The 24,042-nt window shown below is 40.7% G+C and overlaps 1 protein-coding gene across 1 annotated transcript in view; it reads left to right on the forward strand.

Moving 5' to 3' along the window:
• Window positions 1-24,042, forward strand: part of RAB6B (RAB6B, member RAS oncogene family) — a 174,418-nt gene that overhangs the window by 76,322 nt on the left and 74,054 nt on the right. The gene's annotated exons all lie outside the window — the stretch shown is intronic.

The raw sequence follows: 24,042 nt of genomic DNA on the forward strand, positions 1-24,042 counted from the left end.
AGCATATTTAATTAAAGTGCCCAATGAATAGCTTTACATCATTTCTTAATTACCATCTTTGCCTTCAAGGGGATGGCTTTTAAATGAGGTTTTAAACTTTTTTCTTTCTTTCTTTTTATTTTTTTTTAATGCTGAGTGAGTATAGAGCAGAGGGTGGTACAGAGTAGGTGGGATAGAAAAGGGCCTGAGGAAGTATAGTCTATATTTTGAGGAACTTCATTTAAAGCATGTGGGCAGCCTACAGAGAAATAGAGTGGAAGACTTTTAAGTCCCCTAGAACTGAAGCTTCAGTGAATTTGAATTTGATTTTCAGGTGAATAGAAATGGAACATTAATGTGTATCATATTTCTTGCCTTCTTAATGGGTGAGGAAGGTCCAGGGAGGGAGAGAACTTGCAAATGAAAATTTTAAAAAATTTTAAGATTTTAAAAAAAGGTAATTGCAAAGAAGAAGCAGAAAAAGGTGGGGAAGGAAGAGGAGGAGAAGAAGGAGAAGAAGGAGGAGGAGGAGGAAGGAGAAGGAGGAATACAGTTCTTTGTAGGACTCAAACTGTTTTCTCATTAATTTCATGCCAATTTGCCATGGACAAAAGGCCACACATTCCAAGGGAAAAAATTATCTACCTGGGGTATCCAATAGAATATAAGGTACTTGAGGACAGGGCTTGTTTGCTTTTGCTGTCTTTGTATCCTCAGCTCCTAGCCTGCTTCTTAACATAGTATACATGCACATAGCATATGCATATGGTAGAAATTTAATAAATATGAATTGAATTAAATTCTGTGATTTTGGCCTAGAACTGGAATGTCACAGAGTAGTCAAGGTCAAAGACAGCCAGGTGGTGTAATGGGTAGTGTCAGGCCTGGAGTCAGGAGGCCCTGACTTCAAATCTGATCTCAGACATTTATTAGCTGTGTGACCCTGGGAAAGTCATTTAACCCTGTTTATCTCAGTTTCCTCACCTGTAAAGTGAACTGAAGAAGGAAATGACAAACCACACCAGTATCTTTGCCAAGAAAATGCCAGATTGGGGTGGCTAGGTGGCGCAGTGAATAGAGCACCAGCCCTGGAGTCAGGAGGACCCGAGTTCAAATCTGGTCTCAGACACTTGACACACTTACTAGCCATGTGACCTTGGGCAAGTCACTTAACCCCAATTGCCCTACCTTCCCCCCTCCAAAAAGGAAAAAAAACAAAAAAAGAAACCCCACCAGATGGAATAATGAAGAGTTGGATGTGACTTATCAACTAAATAACAAAAAAAGTCAAGGGTCAAGTTGTTAAATCAAGGGACTCTGGTCCCTGAAAGAGGCTGAAGAAGTTTACCTTAAGAACACTGAATCAGAAGACTTGGATTCAATCTCATCTCTGTCGTATAAATACCTATGAGACCATGGGCAACTGATGTAAGCCCTAAGGGGCCTCAGTTTCCTCATCTGTAAAATGAAAGTTTGGAATTGATGATCTCCAAGGTCACTTACAGCTCTAAAGCTATAAACCTGGAAAGGATGCCAAGACCATTATATGTGAACTATTGCTTTATGTTGCCCAGATCCAGGTCATCACTGATCCGTTCACCAAGCTGCCCCCATTCTAGCCATCATCTTCATCTCCTTCTCCATTGGAGCCTTGGACTTTGTTTCTGGGCCACCCGGCTCTGATAGGTGACCTTTTATGTTATCTTGCCTGGAACCAGGCCTATGACTCCTTCCCCCTCCATTTCCACACCATACTACCTTCCTCCCCTTCCCATTCCCTTGTTAAGTATTGTCTTCCTCCATTAGAATATAAGCTTCTTGAGCATAGGAACTGTCTTGCTTGCTTGTATTGTATCCCTAGGGCTTGTTCTAGCCTCCCCCCCCACTCCCCCCCTCTCTCTCTTTCTCCTGTCATTTCTGATTTTAGAGGAACATAGAATAATAATTTCTGGCATTTATATCTTGCTCAACTAAGACGTTTACATAAACTATCTCATTGGATCTTCAAGACAACTCTGAAAAGGTTGATAGGTAATACTAGAAGTCATTATCCCCTTTCACTCAGAAGGAAACTGAAACTCAGAGAAATGAATTGACCGGCCCAAGGTCACTGAGCTCATAAATATTGGACTTCAGATCTTCTATCTCCAAGTTCAGTGCTCTATATAGTACAACACACCATGTCTTTAATTCAACCCACCTCTTATTTTTACCATTATTGAAATTCTTACATGCAGCCTAATTTATTTCAGGTCAGTGTTCATAGAATCATAGAATTTACAGATGGAAGGAGCCCTAGTTAGCCAGTTCGATGTGAATGAGATAAGAAGTCTCCTGTGGAGCTTCCCAAGGATATGTGCTTGGCTTTGTGCTATCTAATATTTCTGTCAGTGACTTGGATTAAGACAGAGCTAGCCTGCTCATCAAATCTGCAGATGACCCAGAACTGGGAAGGAAAGCCAACAGATTGGCTGAAAGTTATCTAATTTACTTCCTTCTTTTAAAAAATCCTTAATTTTCTTTTGTATTATCAAGGACAAACATCAACAAATAAACATTACTTTATACAATAAATAGAAAAGAGGATTGTACATGACATCTTCAATCTCTATTACATAGAATTTTGTTTTGTTTTAGTATATAGTAAATTTAACTAAATCATTCCAACATTGCCTTGTCTTTCTGTGCCTCTTCTGAACGTCCTGATCTCTTCTATACATTTTGTTTAATTTTTCATTGATGCTCTTTTCATTTCTTCTTTGTGTGTGTGTAGATATCTCTTCCTTTCTATTCCTCCCTTTAACTCTCCCACCACCCAAAGTAATAATAGTAATAATGATAAAGCCCTTAGAACAAATAAACATAGTTAATAAAAATAAACCAAAACCGGTCATGTATAAACACCTCTGTCTCATTCTATACCTCTAGATTATTGCTGTTAAAAAGAAATATTAGGTACCTACTCTGTGCCAAGCACTAGGCAAAGTGCTTTTACCAGGATTCTGGGAAGTAGGTGCTATTTTTATCCACATTTTACAAGTAAGGAAACTGAGGAAGACTAAACTGAAGAGAATTGCTGAAGCTTACTCGGTCAGGCTGTGTCTGAGGACAGATATGAAATTGGAGGTCCCTGATGTCACATTCGGGTCTCTGTCTGTCACACCACACAGCTGCTGCTCTGCCAAGTGGTGGCAAGCAGGCTTTATTATCATTCTTTTGGAGTCATTACCATATCCTGAGTAAGAAAACTCATACCCAGAGAAGTTAAAGGACATCCAGGTAACCAGCAGGCAGTCAGAATGGTATCATGAATTTTCAGCTAACCTCAGAGTCAGGAAGTCCTGACATACTGGCTCTGTGAGCCTGGGCAATTCGCTCCATCTCTACCTATCTCAATTGTCTCACCTGTAAAATGGGGATAATAACAGCATCTACTTCCCAGGAGCCTTGTGAGGATCAAATGAATTAATATTTATATAGTACTTTACTCAGTGCCTGCAGATACCTAACAGGTGCTTTCTTTTTTAAATGGCAATAATCTAGAGGTACAGAATGAGAAAGACAATGTATTGGTTCATTTTGCTTGACTGTATTTGTTACAAGGGAGAACTTTTATCATTATCATATTTTTTGAAGGTGGTGAGATCACAACCACCACCACCCCAACCGAAAAAAAGAAAAAAAAAGAACATCAATGAAAAATTAAAATATATAGAAGAGACTAGAAGGGAGTTTAGAAGAGGCATAAACAGGGTAATATTGGAACTATCCAGTTAAATCTAATATATACTATTAAAATAGTATTATAATAGTAGTAATAAATTAACAATATATTAATATTAGTAGTATTAATATAGTATATATTTCTATATATTATATAATTATATATAGTAGAATTAATAGTATATTAATATATACTATATTAATAGTATATAGTAAAATAATAGTAATAAATTAATAAATCTAATTCTCCTCTTTGTGAGTTCAAATATGGCCTCAAACACTTACTAGCTGAGTGACCCTGAGCAAGTCACTTAACCCTGTTTGCCTCAGCTTCCCTATCTATAAAAAGAGCTGGAGAAGGAAATGACAAACCACTCCAGTATCTTTGCCAAGAAAACCCTGAATAGGGCCACAGAGAGTCAGACATCACTCAACAAAAACAACTTTTTTTTGAAAAAACCTGTATGTAATAAAGATTCATGGTGCCATATACGGTCCCCTTTTTCTGTACCTATATCTACTCAGAATGCAATTTCCTTGCCTGCTTATATTTGTCTCCCCAGAACTTAGCAGGATGTCTGGCACATAGTAAACACTTAATAAATGTTTTTTCATTCATTCATTCATTCATTCATTCATTCATTCATTCATTCATTCATATCTTTCAACACATGAACATCATGTACCCATGAAATGGACATGAGCTTAGCTAAAGCCAGAGAAGAAAGAGAGAGTAAAGAAGCCAAAACAGATTGTGCATTTTGTCCTTTGTGAAATTCCCAAGGCAGCAGAGAGGACCAAAGAGTACCCCCCTTACTGAAAGGGCCATCCAATCCTGGATAGCCAACAGATCTAGCTCAGCTTCTTCTCCACTGGGAGGAGTTGGGTCAGGAAAGAGGTTTATGTGGTACAGAAAGCATAGAATTGCTTTCCTGAAATGGACCCTTGCTTCACTCAGAGACGACAGTAAGTGATCCCCAAAGTGCTGTGCTTTCAAGATGAAAGGCAGCCCCTGACTTGCACAGCCCTTCCTTTCCCCAGTGACCTTGGCTATTGGAAGATGAGTGAAGGTGCTGGGCCTGTGTGTAGATACTTCATCCCTCCTGGCGAAGGTGCATTCAGACCCAAGGAAACCCAGAGGAGGAATAAAAACCACATTCCAGCCAAAGTAATGGCTTCCTTTTCTATGCATCGATCTGTGTTGTTTGTAGTCATCATGCCCTGATCAAGAGGCATTGATTAAAGGGAGGCTGGGAAAATGGTTCGTTTTTACTTTGTTAGTTGCACAATAGAAGCATGGGCTCCAAAGGCCAGAAGGGACCACAAGAAGTTATCCGGCTCATTCCCCTCTTTCAGACAGAATCACATTGCTGTCATCTCAGAAAAAAAAAATTGAGATCTGGCCTATTTGTCAAACCCTTTGGGAAAGAGATTACACAATTTCCCTCTATAGCCCATCCTTTTATTAGCTAATACTGCTCAATGTTAGGGAAGCTTTTCTTTCTGTCTCTCTAAAGATCAGCACCTCCGTGCACATATTTGTGGGTATACATATATATGGGTGTATATATGTACATATATATATACCTATACATGTGTATGTGTGTGTACATATATATATATCATGCATACATACACACACATATTCTTGTTTTTACTTATTGGCATGTCTGTTGTATCCTACAAATACAATATAAGTTCCTTGAGGGCAGATGCTGGAGTTTTTGCTTTTGGTTGTTTATTCTGTTATTGTATACCTAGGTCCTGATGTAGTGCCCGGTGCTTTTCCCCTCTCCTTTGGACTAGATTCATTATTTCATTAGTACATGGGATGCCCAATAAAGAAGCTTTTTATGAGCAGCCAGGTGGTGCAGTAGATAGCACCCTGGGCCTGAAGTCAGGAAGATGTGCATTTAAAGCTAGCTTCAAACATTTACTAGCTGTGTGACTCTGGGCAAGTCAAATAACCTCTATTTGCCTTATTTTTCTCATCTGTAAATTGGGGATAATAATAACACCTACCTTCTAGGTTTGTGAGGATCAAAGCATTAAACACAGTATGTGACACAGAGCTGGTTGTTGTCCTTTGTTCTCAAAGAGGACCAAAATGACATCACCACGTTGGGGTCAAGGTACAGTGCGTCCCACTGTGACTGATCAGACCAGCATGAGCTTGGAAGGCTCTACCACAGATAGTCCATATGAACACATATAAATGTGTTATCATGACAATGTAAATCTGCACCTTCTTGCCTTAGATGACTGCCCTAAATGTGTGACTTCCCTGGAATCACACAGATAGTATATGCCACATGCAGGACTTGATCCCAGGTCCTCCTGATTCCTGAGGCTGACCCTCTATACCAAGATGCCTCTATACCTGAGTGTAAGTATCAGTTCTCTCCAGCCCTTTGTGACCCCACTTGGGGTTTTCTTGGCAAAGATACTGGAGGGGTTTGCCATTTCCTTCTCCAGCTTATTTGACAGATGAGGAAACTGAGACAAACAGGATTATGTGACTTGCCCAGAGTCACACAGCTAGTAATTTTCTGAGGCCAAATTTGAATGCAGGCCTTCCTAACTCCAGGCCCAGCACTCTATTCACTTTGCCACCCAGCTTCTAAAGCACCAGAGAGATGTAAGTCACAATCATCATCATGTTTGTTTTACTTTTTACCTCCGGATGTGGATGGAGAACTATTTTCTGAATCCCTGGGATGTGCTTACTTCCCTTACCACTGCTCAGCTCTTCTCATAGGCCCTGCTTTTGCTTTAGTGATAAAATTCAACAACTGAATTTAGAAAACATTTATTAAACACTTAATTATGTGAAAGGCATTGCGTCAGGGGATGGAAAGACAAAGAAAACCTATTCCTGCCCTCAATATTTATGTTCTGACGAGGGCAAAATCAACAGAGAAAAGTATTATAAAGATTCATAGTAACCGTTTTGCAATTTGTAATAACCATGAAGATGATAACATTATTTTCTGAGTGAGCATCTTTAAGTTCTGTGAGAACCTTAACTGGTACTCGGGTCGATGCACTGGGACGCTCTAACAGCCATCAGAATATGGCTGCTTTCACTGGAAATCATTTTAATTTGCAAGTACTCCTACCAACCCTGCAGGGCGTCGGCACATCCCATAATAACCAGACTAATAATTCCTTGTTTTACAGGTGGGAAAGCTGAGGCCCAAGGAGGTTAATTGATTTCCTCCAGGTCACACAGTGAAGCTGCTGTGGTGCTGGGACTTCAAAGCCAAGTTACAGGCAGTTTCCTGGGGCTCTAGGGAATAAACACATTGTTTAATTCCAAATAATTGGGTCAGAAAATAAATAGAATAGCCATGGGGGGAGGGAGGAGAATGTTATGGGCTCTGCTGAGTTTTCTAGTCCTGCTGGGCACACAAGGGATTTTCAGTGGGAAGGATATCAAACAAAAACTATACGCTTGCAGAAAATTTTCATCTTAAAGGTGCCTGAGGAGGACATGAAGTATATCATTCCAGCTATGTCCCTTCCTGTGTGACCTTGTGTTTGTCAGTGCTCTTCTCTGGGCCTCACTTTCCTTATCTGTAAAACTACAGGGACACCCTTAGAGCCCTTCCCATTCTAAAGTCTATGATCCCATGACTTATAAAGAAGTGGCATTCACTTATTGGCCAGATGAAACTGCCCGTTCTTTTGCAAAAGAATTTGACCTTAAGGGCTGGGTAAGGAGAGGGCAACCTGGTGGAGGGCTAAGTAGGACAAAGGGGACTAAGTAAAGGAAAAAATGAGGGTGTTCCTGCCTTGTGCTTGTGGGTGGGGCTTTGTCAGTCAATCAGACAATAAACATTAAACCATGTCTGGCACTGTCCTAAGCACTCCAGATACAAAGAAATGCAGTTTCTGTTCTCGTGGAGCTCACATTCTAATGGTGGTTACAACACACACAGACAAGCTGTATTTATCCTGTATTTTTAAATACAGGATAAATTGGAAATGATCAACAGGGTGAAGAATAAGGTGGGATTGGAAGGAAGCCAGGGAAGCCAGGAGGTGGAGGTAAGAAGGAAGCGTGTTCCAGGCATGGAGGACAGCCAGTGAAAAGTGCCGGGAGCTGAGAGATGGAGTGTCTTGTTTAAAGAACATCTGAGAAGCTGACGTCATGACATGGGAGTAGGAGGAGGGAGCTTAAGGTGTGAGAAGACAGGAAAGGTGGGAGGGGCAAGTTATGAGAGGCTTTGAACTCCAGAGGATTTTCTATTTGATCTGAGAAGTGATAGGGAGTCACTGGAGTTTGCTGAATTGGCTGAAGTGACATGGTTAGGCCTGGGCTTTAGGAAGACACTTTGACAGCTGAGCAGAGGAGGAAGTGAAGCGAGAAGAGATTTGTGGCAGGGATGCCAGCCAGAGAGAGATGCAAGAGTCCAGGCATGAGGTGAAGAGGGGCTGTGGCACAGCCTCAGGATGGATGGTCCTTGCAATTATACGGCGAAGCAGCCTTGATACAGTGGATAGAACCTTGGACTGGGAATCAGAGGAAAGATAGGAAGAGACATTAACTAAAGTATTTGTCATGCATATTAAGTCATTTGATCCTACCAGGTAGGCAAGTACTATTATTATTTACTTTTCATAGCCAAGGAAACTGAGGTTAAATGAATTAATTGTCCAGGTTATCATAGCTAGTAACTGTCTGAGGGCAAATTTGAACTCGGGTCTTCCTGATCCCAAGCCCACGGCTCTATTATTTTGCCACCCAACTATTCCTAGTTAGAGGACCTAAGTTCAAATTATGATTTCTATTTACTAACTGGATGTGGTTGGACACAAATTGTTTCACTCCTGGTTGACTTGTATGTAAAATGAGAGTGTTGGACAAAATGCCCTTGGGTCCCATTATTATTCAGTTGTTTTCCATTGTGTCGAACTTTTTTTGACCCCATTTGGAGTTTTCTTGGAAGAGATACTGGAGTGATCTGCCATTTTCTTCTCTAGCTCATTTGACAGATGAGGAAACAGAGGCAAGCAGGGTTAAGTGACTTTCCCGGGGCAAGTGTCTGAAATCAGATTTGAACTCAAGTCTTCCTGACTCCCAGCCCAGTACTCTATCCACTCTGCCTTCTAGCTACCTTTGGGTCCCATCCACACCGAAATCTTTGTTCCTATTATCAACAAGGCAAGTTGGATTTGAATGCTCATAGGCAACTAACTCCAGTGTACAAATCACAGAGTAGACAGTAAAGCTTTATCAATGTTTACATGATATGGTGCTCAAGTTACATTGTGTAATTATGATGATCAAGCTTGTCCCCAAAGAAGAAGGTAAAAATAGAATTCCCTTCTTTGAGGAGGTTGGGGACCATGAGTACAGAATATTGTCTACACTGTCAGACTGAGGAGTTGATGTGTTGATTAGTTTTACTGAACTCCTTCCCCACCCCACCCCATCCCCTTTTCTTCTCTTTTCTCCTTTGTTTTGAGGGATTCTTCTTTGGATAGTGGTGGAAGGGACAGACATATTTGAAAGTGAAAGGGAGGCAGAAACAAAAGTTATCAATAAAAGGGTTTTTTTTTTAAGTATTCAAATTGCTCTGTCCCTGGCACCATGACAACAAGAAAGAGGGGGAGAGTCAATAGGGACCAGAAATAGAGCTCTCTCATGCATGTAAGCAAATGCTCATATGCCCATGCTTAGAATCAATGACAGAATTCCAGGGCTAGAAGAAACCCTAGAAGCCACCTAGTCCAACTGTTTCCTGAAGAAAATTCCCCTCCACAACATGCCCAGCAAGGTTTCTGCAGCCTTGGCATTCAATGACAATTCAAAGACATTCAATGAGGGGGACCCCACTTTTTCCTGAGGTGGCCCATTCCACTTTTACACAGCTCCAGCTGCCTAAAATTGCATAAAATAAATCCAAATGAAGAAATGGCAAAAACAACACAAAACAAAACAATGTCTCTTTTAAATGGTTTCTCGTGGAATCTGTAGAAACTGATTATACTGACTTTAGGTCGACATAGATGCTTTAGATGGAGGTGTGACTACTGTTAGGTGGGAGAGGACTTTCATAGAGGAAGGCAGCGTTAGTGGGCTGGCAGAGTCATGTGCAGGGCCAAAGGAAATTTGAACTGACAGAGAATTCTGGAGCTGGAGAAGAGCTTAGTAAGAACTCTCTTACTTTAGGCCTAAAAGTTTTGTGACTCTGAAATGGGTAGGAATGGAGGTGAAATGAGTGCAATTAAATTCGATAAAGTCATTGGTGATTATCGCAAAGCATTCAGTCAGAGAATAGCAGTAGAAAAGAAGACACAAAGGTAAAGGAAACATCACCCGTGCTTGTCATAATAGATAGAGCACTAGACATTGAATCAGGAGAGCCTGAGTTCCAGTCTTACCTCAGCTACTGACTAGCTTTGTGACCTGGCACAAATTATTTAACTTCTCTAAGGTTTATAATAGCACCTACCTCTCAGAGTTACTGTGATCAGAGAAAATAACATATATAATGCTCTTTGCAAATTTCAAAACATTGTGTGTGTTAGCTATTGTTCATAACAGGAATATGACAAATAATCATAATATAAACTAATACATATTAAATCTATTAAACATATATGAGAAGAACAAACAAAAGGCCATGTGCCAGGATTCAAACAAAGGTGGGAATCACAGGATCATAGATATAGGGCTAGAAGATATAGGACTTAGAAGCCATCTAGTCCAATTCTGTCATTTTACAAATGAGGAAACCAAGATCCAGGGAAGTAAAGTGAGTTGCCCAAGGTCATATAGGTAATAAGCATCAGAATTGGGATCTGAACCCAGGTCCTCTGACTCTAGAGACAAGAAGAAAAAGATCATTTCTGACTGAGGAGAACAAGTACACTTTTTCTGGAAGAGATGGAAGGGGCAGGATTTCAAAAGGAAGAGAGGGAGGGCATCCAAGGGATAGGGAACAGAATGAACAAAAGAGTGTAGACATGAAGGATCCAAGTGTGTATGGGAGATAGCAAATAGTTCAGTTTGTCTGGAGCATAGAAACATGGAGGGGAATAGTGTGAAATGTTTGGGCAACTAGGGTGATGCCAGATTGGGGAGGGCCTTAACTGCCAGGCTAAAGACCACACATGACCTTGGACAAGTCACTTCCTCTCCTCTGGTCCTCAGTTTCCTCATCAACAAAATGGCAGGGGCTAGCAGGTTAAACTAGATGACCTCTGTGATCCTTTCTAGCTCTCAACCTGTTATCCTTTAAGGATTTTTAGACATCTTTGAAGGGATTGGAGCAGACGAGTGAAGTGATTAGGTCTGTGCATATGTGCCTAAGATTCATTTATCCATGATATGACAATATATATACATGACAGTGTTCACATGACCACCTATACACAACACCCCATAACATTGGGGTGGAGAGATAGTTGGGGGACTTGGGGGCAATGCTGTGTAGGTGGGTTGTTGCAGTAAGCCAGGCAGATGGTAAGAAGGATCTGTACTGGGACAGCAGTAGTGGAAATAGAGATGAAGGAACGGATCCAGATATCGGGACTTGGCAAATGATTGGACTTGGAGGAGGATGAGCTAGAGAGAAGGAAGTCAGGGAAGCCCAAAGGTTCAGACGTGAATGACTGGCCCATCGGTGGTCTTTTTTACAGAAACAGTAGAATCAAAGGAGGAACATGTGATGGGGGAGATGTATTTGGTTTGAATGTGTTGGGTTTGAGGTATTAAGAGGACATGCAGGGGAAGTCAGGTGAAAGTAGGAAACTGGAAATACAAATCTGGAGCTCAGAAGAAAGCTACCTACATAGTCTATATATACACATATTTGGATGTCAGCTATAATTGGGAGTTAGCTGAAACCATAGGAGAAGGTGTACTTGCCAAGGAGATAAGGGGAAGCTGGGTAGGACAGTTGGAGTCATGAAGACCTGAGCTCAAATCCTACCTCAAACACTTGCTAGCTGGGTGACATGGGGCAAGTCATTCAATGTCCCTAGACTTCAGTTTTCTTATCTACAGAATGGGGATAACAATAGCACCTATCTCACAGGGTTATTGTGAGGACCAAGTGAGATAATATATGTAAAGCAAAGCTTCTAAAAGCTAGTTATTTTTACAAAGGCTAAGAATAGAGTCTTAGGGAACACCAGCATTTTAGAGGTAGGAGGATGAGGAGCCACCTCCAAAGGACACAGGAGTGGAGAGAGAGGTAAGAGGATATGGAAGACATTGGTCTTGCAGAATCTAAGACATTAAACAGTATCCAGAAGGAAGGTATGGTAAATAGTTCTAAAAGTTGGAAAGAAGTCAAAGAGGGAAGGAATGGTGATTAGGAGGCCATCAGTGGCCTTGGAGGAAATACATTATATGTGAATGGAAGATAGATTGCAGGAAGTTGAGAAGAAAAGAGGACACTGAGCCAATGGAAGCCGCCAGTGTAGACTACCTTTTTAAGACTCTTGGCCCCCAAGTGGAGAAGGAATAAGACCTGGTTGTTGGTTTGGGTAGAAGTGTTGAGGGAAGGCTTATTTTAGGATGGGGGTAAACTGAGCTTCCTTGTAGACTAATGGGAAGGGGTCAGTGGAGAAGGAGAGACTGATGATCCATAAGAGAGAAAGAATGATCAGAAATACAAGGTACTTGTGTAGGAAGCAGGATAGATGAATAGATTCACCTTCACAAGAAGACAAATCAACTTAAATCAATGGAGACAAAGGGTTGGAAAGAGAGAAAGATGCTTGAAAACACTAAAAAGCATTGAAATATTGAGTATAGAAGTTAAGGATGCTTATGGGTTCCATCTTCTCACTGAAGTAGAAGGTAAGTTCATATTCCAAAAGTATAAAGAGTGGAGCTGCAGTTGGAGACAGGAGAGAGAAAAAGGTTTGTAACCAGAGACAGTGACATAATGAAGAAGTTGTGTAAAGGATTGCCAAAGAACATTATGAGGCAGCGGTAAGAGCAGAGTTTGGAATCAGAAGAGGTGAGTTTGAATCCTGCCTCTCTGTATATAAGGGAACTGAAATAGGTGACTTTTAGAGGTTCCTTCCAGATCAAAATCTATGACCCCCCAAAACATTGAGGTTCTAGCTCAGGCTATAAGTCAATCCATAAACATTTTTTAGGGGGTTATGAGCCATTGTGGGTAGCTAGGTGGCACAGTGGATAACACACTGGGCCTGGAGTCAGGAAGACTCATCTTTCTGAGTTCAAATCCAGCTTCAGATATTTATTAGCTATATATAGCCTGAGCAAACCCTGTTTGCCTCAATTTCTTCATTTGTAAAATGAACTGGAGAAGGAGATGAAAAACCACTCCATTACCTTTTCCAAGAAAACCCCAGATGGGGTCATAATATTTAGGACATGACTAAAATGATTCAACAACAACAGAATTATGAGCCATTGTGCTCAAAGCATTGTGTTAAGCCCTGGGGGCAAGGAAAAAAACAAAAAAACATACCCTGCCCTCATTCAATAGGAAAGGCAATACATATAAATCTGGACATACAAGTTAAATACGGTGTAGACAGAAGGTAACCTTATAGGGGATGGCAATGTCAGTTGTGGATTGGGATTGGGGGTGGGAGTGGGGGTGAGATCTGAAATACTTCCCAGAGGTGGTAGTGCTTAAGTTATAAAGGAAGTTAGGGATTCTAAGAATCAGAGGTTAGGAGGGAAAACATTCTAGGCATGGGGAGTCATGTACATGTACTCATGTCTTGTATGAGAAATAGCATGTATGCCAGTGTGGATAGATAGAAGAATTTGTGGGAGGGAGTAGAATAAAAGGAAAGGTAGGAAGGGCCAGGTTGTAAAGAGCTATAAATGTTAAACAGGGGACTTTATATTGTGTGTATATGTATATGTGGATGCATACACACATACATATATACATAGATGTATATGTATATGTATATATATGTATATATATATATATATATATATATATATATATATATATATATATACTTACATTGATTGGTGATGGGGAGAGAGAAGAAGGGTGACATGGTGTGACCCAACCATAGGAAAATCACTTTGGCAGCTAGCTGTGTCGAAGATGAATTGAAGCAGGGAGAGGTTTGAGTCTGAGAGACCAATTAAAGGATGATTGTAATAACAATCATCTGGGTAAGAAGTGATAAGTGACTGAATTAGAGTAGTGGTTGTAGGAGTGGAGAGAAGAGGATGCATATGAGGGATGCTTAGAGAAAGAAATGACAATATCTGACAGCTGATTGAAGCAAGAAGAAGGAGTGAGGTATTTCGAACCTCAGTGATTTCGAGATTTCGAACCTCGGTGACTAGGAGTATAGTAGTGTCCTTGACAGTAATAGAAATTTCAGAAGAGGGATAATTTTGAGACATGTTGAATTTAAGATACCTAAATATTATCTCTGCTTAAACATATGTCTGTCCCCTCAAACTCAACCTGTTCCAAAATAAGCTCATCTTCCTCCTTGTTCCCTTCCCTACTTAACTCATTTCTCTCATTATACCATAATTGTTTGAGCATTAGGCAAAAACCCTTCAAATCCTTTTATATTGTTTATTTTCCTTCAGTCACTCAAGTCACAATCACCAAATCCTGTCATTTCTTTAAAAATATATTTTTTTGTTTTCTCCTTCATTCCGCCTACTGCCCTCCTAAAAGGATTATTTTATGCTTGAATTACTCCTAGTAACCTTCTACCTAGCTTGCCTACCTCCAGTCTCTTTTCCGGGTTCTGGCAATTAGTGTACATCTGTTGCCAGATTCATCTTTCTTAAACTCCATTTTTCTCATGTTACCCACCTAATCAAAGATCTTCAATGATTCCCCATTGTCTATAACAATAATTTCCAAAACAGAACTTGTTGGCCCACTGGTAGTTGTGGCAATGACCCAAAGAATCATTGATCAACAAATCAGAGGGTTGGAAAATGGGTAACAACCCACTGTCCACTAGATAACCAATTATGGGCTGGTCTCCAACATAACCGCACTACTCCCTTTCTCCATTATCTCCACACCCTCCCAATCTGCATACTCTCACCACTGGCCTCATGGCCATGCATGGGCATTGGTGCTTCATAGTGGTTATAACCTCACCACAACCAAAGTCCATTATAGGAGCTTGCCCCTATTTCTCCCTCTCCCTACCCCCAATCCTAGTGACCTCACCTTCTGCATTACATCTTGTCATCTCATTTATTATCATTTCATCTCATCCCTACTTTTCATTTGCAATGGGACAAAGTGAGTTCCTGACTCCAGGCCCAGACTCCAGACTCCCTTGCCACCTAACTACCCACAATGGCTCATAACCTCCTAATAAATGTTTATGGATTGATTGACAGCCTGAGCTAGAACCTCAAAGGGTGATGGCACTCTCCATTGCAGACCTCATTACATTATCATTCCCCTTTCCCCAACTTCCCTAATATTGTCAAGGGCACCATCATTCTTCCAGTTATCCACATTCCCAACCTTGGTGTCTTCTTGGCTTGTGTCTTCTCTTTATGAACACAGGCACCACTCAAGTTCAAGCCCTCCTCACCTCTCTCCAGGACTATTGAAATAATTTCCTAATTTACCTCCCTGTTTCAAATCTTTCTTTTTCAGATCCAACCTGAATATAACTACCAGAGTGATTTTTCCAAAAGTACAATTCTGGTCATGTAAACTACTCAGTAATAAAACAAAAATGAAAAACCTTACTCAGTGAACTCCTTAGTGACTCTAGATTCAAATATTTTTTATCTTTATTTCACCCTTTTAAATAGTCTGGTTTTATGTACTTCATAATGATATAATTATTAGTATAGTAGCACATATAAATAACTTAGGAAGAAGTAAATATGCATATATTTGGGGCCACATGCTCAGTAACTTTACTGAGAAGGGTGATCAATCAAAAAAGTTTGAAGACCCTTGATTTATAAGATGATGCCCAAATTTCTTCATCAGGCACTCAAGACCCTCCACAATCTGGAAAGACTCAGTTTTTCCAACTTTATCTCCCACTGCCCCCTCCCCCAGCATGTACCCTTCACTATGGTTGTCTAGTCTCCTCATTTTCCACTACACAGGCCTTTTTTATGTATGTTGTTGTTCAGTTGTGTCTGACTCTTTGTGACCCATTTGGGGTTTTCTTGCAAAGAAACTGGAGGGTTTTGCCATTTTCTTCCAGTTTATTTTACAGATAAGGAAACTGAGGCAAACAAGGTTAAGTGACTTGCCTAGGGTCACACAGTTAGGAAGTGTCAGATGCCAGATTTGAACTAAGGAAGATGAGTCTTCCTAACTTCTGACCCAACACTCTATCCATTGCATCACCTAGCTGTCCCTTCTCATGCATAACTTGGTGCCTTTACTCAAGCTGTTCTCTTAGACAAGCATTAGTCTCAATCATGGCTATCTTTTGTGGCACAGTTCATGTTCCAACCCATATACAAAACCTTCTTTGATTACTCCAGACCAAAGTTCTAATGCCCTACATCAGTACCTCACAATCTAGCACTTATTTGTTTGCATTTTCAAAATAGAATATAATCTGCTCGAGGACAGGTACCATGTCTTAGATTTGGAACCCCCATAATACTCCGTTCAATGCTAGCCACATAGGAGGTGCTCAATAAATGCTTATTTCATCAATTGATTGATTGATCCTGATTGGACTCTTGAATGGAAGGAAGAAGCAGCAAAGTAGAGTGGAGAAACCAAAGGATTTTTCATCAGAAGACCCGAGTTCAAATCCCAATTCTTCCACACACTACCTCTGTAACCTTGGTCAAGTCACCTGATGGCTCTTGGCCCTAGGGTCTTCATCTATGAAATGCAGCATGTCCAGTGGATAGGATCTCTGAAGTCAGTGGACCTGAATTCATGTCCTTTTTTCATTTATAAAACAAGTGGATTGGATTAGATGGACTCTGAGGTTCCTTCCAGCTCTAGATATGTGAACTTTTGCATAAAGGCTTGACAAGATGATCTCCAGTGACCCTTGCTCTAAATCTGATCCTGAAAACATCTTTTATTTTTCTTCCCTGTTTATGCATCTTCATCCTTCCTGGGTCTAAACAACCAGAGGTTTCCAAGGCTGTTAAACAATGAACAGAGAACAAACAAAGGAACCGTAATGATCTGCCTCTGAGTTTTTAATAAAACCTTGCCTGTCATACTGAACCTGTGTTCTAGGGAGCATCTCAATTCCACTCTCCTGGGAGCTCTTATTAGAAATGAGTTTCAGGTTAATAATGATGTAAGCCTTTGTTTAAAAAAAAAAAGTCAAGAGAGGGCATCGTAACAATAGACTGCTGTGAATAAAAGGAACCTTGGGAGATCTTCAAGTTCAGCCTCTTGCCTCCAGGAACAGGAGTAAGCAGCACTAGGGACCACTCACACTTTCAGGAAAAGGTTGTTTGAACCTCCAAGCAAATCTGGCTTTATTTGAAAGTGAAAAATCTTCACATTTTGGTCACCTATGGCTACAATAATACAGGTATCTCTGATATTGGGAAATTTATCCTTGGCAGTAAGTAAAGGGTAATTGAATTCATGCACTGTCAGCCATTGTTTCTATGACTTTCTCAGGACTTTGCCCTATAAAGGAGAAGAGGTCCATGCTTTTCTGGGAAATAGGATGAGGGAGAAGAGACTGGGACCAAAAGCTCACTATTAATATAGCCTTATTCCCTTCCTACCATTCACTACCTCCCCATAACCCACATATTTCATGATATGGCACCCTAAGGATTTCTTCAAAATAAGCCTGTGAGGTATGGAAAGAATTATTATCTACATTTTATAGACAAAGAAACTAAGATACAGAGGTAAGGAAGGACTGTCTTACAAATATCTAGCAAGGACCCCAAGTCCAGGGTTCTTTTCATTACCCCATGTTACAACAGTGGAAGCTACAGGCTGCATTTTATCATGTCTTTTTTTTTAGGGGGTGGTGGTGGTAGTAAAGAATAGACCTATAATTTTGCCACTAAAATGAATTCTGCTGAGAAAATTCCTCTACCAATACATTTTGCTGCTTGATCTACAACTTACTGCCTTAGACAAATGCCTAGATTATTTAGAGGGTAAGTAATTTGTGCAGGGTCACTCAGTCAGTAGCAGGACTTGAGCTCAGGTCTTCCTGACTCTAAGACCAGCTCTTTATACACTATACCAGTTGGCCTCCCAGAATTTATCTTACATGCTATTTTCATTATAATAATGTTCCACAATAAGTTAGAACGAAGAGCTACAGATGAAATCAATCACTTCCTTAACTTCTTCTAGGTAGCGCAGTGAATAGAGCACTGGCCCTGGAGTCAGTTCAAATATGACCTCAGACATTTAACACAAAACTAGCTGTGTGACTTGGGCAAGTCACTTAAGCCCATTTGCCCTACCCCCCCCCCTCCAAAAAAAAAAAAAAAAGAACAACCTGGGACTGGAGGGTCCACATGCTGGATGAGCCTTGATCTAGTGAGGCAGAGTGAACTAAATGGCAACAGTATCAGGGAGTACTTGCACAGTGTTGATTAAGTCTTTAAACCCGCACCTAGAGAAGGGGTCTGAGTCTCTAAGGGTTCGTCACTTCTATTTTGGGTCATTTATTATCTATGAAAATCTTCCTCCACTGCCTCTCACCATACAAAAGTGGCCCTGAATTCTCGAAAGCTGTGCCAGCAAAGTGAGAGCATTAGCTTCTTGTTGTTCAGTCGTTTCCAGTCATGTCCAACTCTTTGTGACCCCATTTGGGATTTTCTTGGCAGAGATACTAGAGTGGTTTGCCACTTCCTTCTCTAGCTCATTTTATGGATGAGGAAACTGAGGCAAACAGGGTGAAGTGACTTGCCCAGGGTCACATAGCTAGTAAATGTCCAAGGCTAGATTTGAACTCAGATCTTCCTGACTTCAGGCAGGGGGCTCTATCCACTGGACCACTTAGCTGTCCAGAGAGCATTAGCAGGTCCCACCAGGTTAAAGATTTCATATGTAGATTCAGCAATGGGTTGTGTGTCTGTCATCTGAATCTTAGCCCAGCTAAGTTCTTATGGGCTTAGCACCAGAAAGATGACCCCAGTTGAGAACTAGTTTAGTTACAGCTACTCGTGAAGAACATGGACTTAAACTTGGAAGGATTTCTGTCTATGTGAGTGGGAAAATAGTCCTCAATTTTTGACATTTTGCAGTGTGTATTTTACATCCCAGAATTACCTCACATGGAACTAAAATTTAGTGGTTTGCTTTGACTTTGGACTGCACTGTAGAAAGGAATGCCATCAGAGAAACCAGAGAGAGTTGGAAGTGGCATGGTACAACTGGGAAGAATATTGCATTTGGAATCCAGAGAATCTGGGTTCAAGTCCCAGCTCAGCTACCCACCACATGCATGACCTTGGTCAAGTCACTTAACTTCTCTGAGACTTGGTTTTCTTCTCCGTAAAATGAAGGTTATTGAACTGAATGATCCCAGAGGTATTTTCCAGCTCTAAATCTATAAGCCTATGAAAGGCATGACTTAGGGAGAGGGAGGCAGTTTTTGATGCCCCCTTCTTGGGTGATGATGCTGAGAGAAAGATGAGTTAGTATGCTTTATTTTTTCACATCTGACTGTCCCTTCTTCCCTGCCTCTCTCTCTGCTTCTTATGTATCAGTCATCTGCCTCTCACTCCCAGGACTCCCGGGTCTCTCTTACCTGTCCTTCCTGGTAATTACAGATTGAAACACAATTACTTTTTAGGGAAAGGGTCCCTCTCCCACTTACTGCAGCCCTATTCCAGTTTCCCAGAAAATAGTCCATCTGTCTTGGAGCTGCTATCACTATGCATATCTTGTCATTATCCTTCAAATAGCATCCTTAATGATGATATTAATAACATGGCATAATATCATAATGGTGACTCACAGGCATATTGTGGAAGATAATCAATGCCTCAGAAGTACTTTGCAAATACTGATTATTATGCAAATGCCAAGTAACAGTCACAGAGAGAAAGGACGTGGAGGCAGCAGAAATATACATATCACTTGAGGTGCTCCTCAGGTTCTGTTTTGTGTGGCAGGATGGGGTCAGAAATGTGAAACTTAAGAGAAAAAACCTCGGAGAAGAAAAGTTGCCTTTTCTCTTTTTGTGCTGGGGTAGAATGTAAGCTCCCTGAAGGCAGGGACTATCTCCCTTTTTTATTTATAACCCCAACATCAGCATAGTTCCTAGTATATATAGTATATACACCAGCATAATTCCTAGTAGTAAACCCTCAGGAAATGATTATTAACTGATTGATTAATTGACTGAATCACTGTACGCCTAGCCTAACACATGAACCCAGAAAGGCATCCTCAGAGGGGTAAAGCTTTGTTCAGGAATTCAATGTCGAGGACATCAGCCCCCATCATTGGAGATCTAGGAAGAGAAGAGGAAGAAGATCATCTTGTCATTCCCAATTTTAACTAACCATTTCCAATAGATAGATGCTAAGCTTAGTTGTTTCTTCTTACTTTAGATACAAGAAACCTGATTACTGAGGGCTAGGGTTGGGGATTAATGGTAGTCACTCTCTATTTCAAATAGTCTTTTAGGGAAGAGAGCTGAGATAGGGCTTGAAGCCAGACCCCTAAAATCCTTAAACTGTCACAACAGAATGTTCAACTTCATTTGATAGTAAAAGGAACTGAGGCCCTAGAGAAAGGGAGTCATTTGCCCAGATCACAAAGGAAGGTTCATTCAACTCTTACTGAGGTTGAGGCTGAGCTGAGGTTGAGTCATGTAGAGCCCAAATCCCAAGGACCCACAGTCTATTGGAGCTGGATGGGATGGTAGAGACTAACTTGCCCAGTCCCCTCATTTTACAGAGGAGAAAAGAGGGAACCAGAATTTAGTGTCAGAACAACAACTAGAATTCTAATCTTTGGAAGCCCAGGCCAGTGGGATTTCAGTGATGTTGCTGAAATCTAGCCTTCTCAGATTTGGTCAAGGATCATTCAAAGGGCACTGTGGCTCTCTCCTGGTTCCTGATTTCATTAATGAGGTCAACAGCTTGAATGGGGATGGGGAAGGGTGATGTTCAGTCTTTTTTTTTTTTTTTAAAGCAATCGGGGTTAAGTAACTTGCTCAAGGTTACACGGCCAGTTATTTCTGGGTGTGGTGCTGAGTGTCTGAGCCCGGGATTTGATCCAGGTCATCCCAACACTGGAGCCGGTGCTCTTACTCGCTGAGCCACCTGGCCGCCCCTGGGTGATGTTCAGTCTTACCTGGTTGCACTCTGGCTCCAAGCAGGTGTGGGGTTTTATACCAGGTTGAAGTGATACATGGGCAGTAGAGGGTCCAATACCCATTGTCCCTAACTGACTTCACTCACTATTGTCACCTGGGAATCTGGGCTGCCCATATATCCTATAGGCACTGGGAGGACCAGATTGCCAGTTCCCAAGGGCAAAATGAACTTCCCTTTTTCTGCCTAGAGACCAGAGATCAGATTTCTAACTGCTACAGCATCTGCTTTCTCTTCCTAGCCAGTGCCAGAAGGATCTTGAGAGAAATTCTTTTTTATCATATTAATAATCAATTATTAAATTAGGATCTAGGCTTTTTCTTTTTCTGTTTCTTCACTGAGGCTCAGCTCCTGTGGAAGGTCAGTCTCTGAAGGACATGGTTAATTGAGATTACCCCTATCCCGCAGGGAACAATCTTGGGCAGCACCCCACCCAAATAGGAGACCTCACTTCTGTTAGAGTATAAACAGAGTCCAATCTAGACCAGTTTTTACTTGAGGAAAAGAAGCCTTGTCCTTGTGCCCCTCCATTAGAGTTTAGGGTGACCCAGATCATGAAGGAGAAAACCAACCAGAGTGATCTAAATGATGATAGATTCCCCCTGTCCAGATTACTGGAAATGGCTAAGTCTCCTGATCAAACCATGTTCTCAGCAGGAGGAGCTGAAGACTTCTAGCCCACCTCCTCATTAAATGTTCACCAATCACGGTCTATTTTCACTTGTCAGGGGTATTCCCTTTCAAAAAAATATTTAAGGCTTTCAAGGTCTCCATGTTTTTGTTATTCAAAAAAAATTTGTTATCCCAAAAATCTGAATATTTTTGGGAAAATTCCTCTTTTTGTTATTCAAAAAATATTTAAGGCTTTCAAACTCTCCATGATTTTGTCTCTTGTTGCCAAGACCATTGCCATTAACCATCAATTTATGGATTATTAGCTGACCTAATTAATAGATCAGTTGTTAATTACCCAGAAACTCTGTCTCTCAAGGTTTTTCATTGATCTCAACCTCACAAGCTAAAAATAGAACCACAGCTATGTAGCCCCCAGCCCAAAGAACTGGCTCCTATCTACCTTTTCACTCCAAACCATCTCAGGACTACCACACAGCCATTGATACTACTACTTCTTTCTTTCTCAGAGGAGCACAGGAGCTGCCACTGCCGTTAAATTCTCTCTCCTTGGGCACAGCTCTTACTGTCCTCTGTCCAGAACTCTGGCAGTTTCTGGTATACTTTTGAAAACGTTGAGCTTACTAGGTTTCATTATCAATGTGAGGCCCTGGGGTTTTTCTGATCAGAGCAGAGACTATTGACCAAAGAGGGACAAAGTGATTTTATTTGGTTTTATATATTTTATATAACCCTCCTGGTGCCATATAGGTAGCCTATAAAAACCTTTTGAGCTATAAAAATGTTCATCAGCTCCTCTCACACATAAAAAGTTTATCCTCTATCACCACAGTCATGTGCATTTTCTTGCTGTTTCTGTAGGTAAAGGGAACTGTCATTTGTTGTTGGCAAATAATCTCAAAGAGACAGACTTTTATGAGAAACAAATATAAAGAGAGAAAAGAGTGACAGGGTTTGCAATGTTTTCCATAGATCTGTCTGCTATCTAATAAAATTTGGGGTTTCCTGTCTAATCTCCTTCATTGTCTCTGCTGAATTTCTTTCATAAATACTGCTTTTGTCTCTTTCCTCTTGGTCGGCAAATGCCAGCTTAGGTGGCCTTTTCAAATGGGAAGTATCATACGATACAAGTGTAACTTAATGTGACTATAGCAGAGCTTCAATTAATATGAATGATTTAGGAGAAAAGGGAAAATTCAATATTTTTCTGAAGATTACCCAAGAAATCCTTTTCATTTTCGTACTTGTGGTTAAAATTCTTTCAAAAATGTGTAAGGTTCCTTTTTTTTTTTTTTGCTGTAGTAGGCATTGTGTAACAAAATAATTGAATTTCTCTTTTCTGATTGAGGAGTTTGTACATTTGAGTATTGATGATAATCAACTAGAGCCATAAATGGATGTGTAGGAGGGGATGGATTAATTATGTACTGTCTCCCAGACATTGTTTGGATTTTGTGGTTGTGTGTGTGCCTACTCATTTTCTTGATACTGTCTTCTTTATCTTAAAAGCAGGGCATGGGGTTCAGAATTGGGCTGAACTGGGTTGTTATTGGACATACACATATACATAATTATACACAGAAACATAGGTAGTCCTAGTACATATATATGTGTATATATGTATGTATATATATGTGTGTGTATACATAAAGTTATTTGTGCCTGTGTATATACATATTGTTATATAGTCCTGGCATATGTATAGTCTTAATACATATATATACATACACATATACACACATACATACATGTGTGTATATTAGATAGTCTTACAATCAACTCAGTGAATGTTGAGAAGTTAACATGAGAGGATATGACTGTATGATCTTGATATCAGATTTTTATTTTCTAAATGCTAGTAGATATTTTCTAGTGGATGAGATTTTGCATTCTATGTATAATCCTTATTCCCTTGATCCTGGTTCAATTCAATTAATTCAACAACATTTATCATGCACTTACTATGTGCAGTGTACTCAATATACTAGGTGCTCAGAATGCAAAGATGAATGAGGCAATATAGATAAATGCAATGAAGCAAGACATAGTCTCTGCCTTCCAAGAGTTTATAACCTAGTAGGAGGGTTCAGACAAATATCCAAATCACTGATGTGAGCTTGCTTTCTCTTCCTCTCTCCTCTCTCCCTCTGTCTCTGTCTCTCTCTCTTTCTCTCTCTCTCTGACTCTGTTTCTCTCTCTGTCTCTGTCTCTCTCCCTCTCTCTCCCTCCCTCCCTCCCTCCCCCCTCTCTCTCCCCCCTCTCCCTCTCTCCTCCTTCTGTCTCTCTGTCTCCTCTTTCTCCTCTCTCTCTTTCCTCTCTCTCTGTCTCTCTCTGTCATTCTGTCTCTGTCTCTCTGCCTCTCTCTGTCTCCCTCTCTTGCCCTCCCTCCCCCCTGTCTCTCTGTCTCTGTCTGTCTCCTCTCTCTCTCTCTCTCTCTCTCTCTCTCTCTC

This window comes from Petaurus breviceps, unplaced genomic scaffold, assembly GCF_028583685.1.
Source record: "Petaurus breviceps papuanus isolate PSGF00001 unplaced genomic scaffold, PetGlider_PUasm1.0 90424, whole genome shotgun sequence".
NCBI classification, from domain to species: Eukaryota; Metazoa; Chordata; class Mammalia; order Diprotodontia; family Petauridae; genus Petaurus; species Petaurus breviceps.